This window comes from Bremia lactucae, linkage group LG4, assembly GCF_004359215.1.
Source record: "Bremia lactucae strain SF5 linkage group LG4, whole genome shotgun sequence".
In the NCBI taxonomy this organism is placed as follows: Eukaryota; Oomycota; class Peronosporomycetes; order Peronosporales; family Peronosporaceae; genus Bremia; species Bremia lactucae.
In genome coordinates, this window is record NC_090613.1 from 1,132,748 (window position 1) to 1,135,356 (window position 2,609).

A 2,609-nucleotide genomic window follows, 5' to 3' on the forward strand; every position below is an offset into this window, starting at 1 on the left:
TGAGTCAGGTACAGAGATGTACCGGGTTGGCATAGATGCCGCTATGTGGTCCTGTACCTGACCGATTAGGGAGGTTCATACCGCATGAAGGCTTCAAGCCTTGCATGCAGGACCTCCGGTGCATGGGAGATAATAAGTTCTACGCGCTCAAGCCCAAATAAAGTTTTGAGCTTGTTATTAGTGGCGCGTTGCGCTTCTGACAATTCTGAAACCTCTTCCGTTTTCGTGAGAAGTTAGTCTTCTAAATACTCAGGCGTAGATTGATTACGAGTGCTACCAGGTGTAGCGGAGCTACCTCGCTCCTGAAGTCAGAGGAAGACTTTCAGACTCAGAGAGTCACTTAGTTCTATTGAACTAATGGGTTTAACAACTCAGAGAGTCGTACAAGCTATCAAGGCTTAAGGAATCCTAGTTCAAGGGATTCAAAGGTTCGTAGAACCAAGTGGCAACTAGTGCCCAAGAGGATATACCTTAGAAAGGCTTCTATCTCTTACAGATCAATGCGCAAGCCTTAGAAAGGCACTTAACGCTTTAAGATCAAAAGGGGAACTGCACTGTATTAAATTATTTAAATCTAAAAACCTTACCCTAGCTAATTAAAAATAGATTTTGGTCGCCAGATTTATATCTGGCGGCGACCACATTTGTTACCCATAATAAATGGGATTTAAGTAACTAACTATGTTAAAATTAGATAAAAAGGTATATTACCCATGAAGTATATGTACGACAACAACAGTTCTCCAACCGATGTGTGCCCGCCCCATTACAAAATCTATTCCAACTTTTTTGATCTTGAAACTAAAAAGATTTAGTTGATATGTAATAAAAAATACTACCAATTATAAATTAGACTTTGTAGCATGACCGAACTTTGTACACACCGCCTACCGAGCGCTTGCAATCTAACAAGAGCTCGCAGAAATGCCCGTGATCTCGGAGTTGTGACTGCTAATCGACATATTAGATGTGAATCCGCTTGCCGGTCGAGCCACGGCAACAAAGTGGCCCGTGGCTTTCTTCCCGGACAGCTCGTTGCTTGCTGCCGGTAATACGTAACGTGAAGCGCGCGTCAAATGTCGCGTCGCGGTCGGCAAAGGTGTAAGCACGTGGGTCTTCCACTCGACGCGTGGCACGAGAGTGGCGTGTGAGATGAATTCGATTTGGTACAACTTGCATATCGATAAGGGGCAGGTTAGTGGCATCGCTCATGCCGCACACTGGGAGTTGACGGGTTGATAAGATTGCATATCACGATTATCCTCTTCCTTTTGAGGCAGCGCTTCCACCTTTGCCGAAGCCTCTGGCCTTAGCCAATGGCTCTTGGATTGGTTTAGCTTAATCTCATCGCAGTCGAAGTCGTCAACGCCAGCATCCTATGTGTCGTTTTCCAACGAGATTATACTAACATCATATAATCGCTTATTTTCATGATACTCAAAATTTGATACTTATCATGTCATGCGAGCAACTTCACGCTCATTGGTGGCCCAACTTTATAAATGGGTCAGATCATATATTCACACATGCGAAACGTGCCAACGGGTTAAACCATCGGCACATGCTGCTGCGCCACCGGCGAGTCTTTTCGTCCCCATAGGATGCTGGGAGTCCATTAGTATGGATTTTGTTTTTGGGCTACCGAAAGATTCAACCGGTAACTACGGTATAATGGTCTTTGTTGACCGTTGAGCAAAATGGCTCACTAAGCGGCCGTACCGGATTCCATTGATGGAGAGGGTACAGCTAAGCTGTTTATCGATCGCATGTTTCGACAACATGGTTTGCCAGTGGCAATTGTCTCTGATCGGAATCGGGATCCCCGTTTCACGGGTGAATTCTGGAAATCAATTTTCCGAAAGCTTGGCACCAGATTGGATATGTTCACTGCGGACCATCCGCAGACCGATGGTCAAACTGAACGTGTCAATCGCGTCATTGAAGACGTTTTACGCAGCGTGTGTGCTCAGACACCAAAGCGCTGGAGCTCAATGCTCCCAGTAGTGGAATTCGCGTTAAATAACGCTTTTCATGCCTCTACAGGCTATACTCCGTTTCTCTATAAACGGTCTTACCCACCCGCACGTTTCACTAACGGTACCACTGCGTGGTTCAGGGCTTGGTGGGGGAGAATTGGCCGATAGGTTTGCTAATATCAGCCCTGTTACCGTTCGGAAACAAGTAAGCGAGTTTTTTGCGATGCGATTTAGTGTCTTAAGACATGTAAGGGATACGATGGCTGATAGCCAAGACAAACAAAAAGAACAAGCGGATGCCAAAGGCAGAAGCTGTATTTATTCTTATATGGTCGGAGACCGAGTTTTACTAAACGCTAAAACCTACCTACCAACTTGGTTTCCGCGGTCTTCGAGACAAATTGCGCCCGCGCTTTATTGGACCATTTACGGTCATGGCCAAGAAGGGCCTAGCTTATACGCTAAACCTTCCCAGCAAGCTGCGTACACACCCAGTGTTTTACGTTGGCTTGCTTAAGCCATATCGGGACCCTTCCCACGTGGACCTGAAGGCGCTTGTGCCGAGACAGGCGGTCGTGCCGCAGATTGCTGCATCCTCACCAGGATGTCCAGCTGGCCCTTTAAACGAGGCCG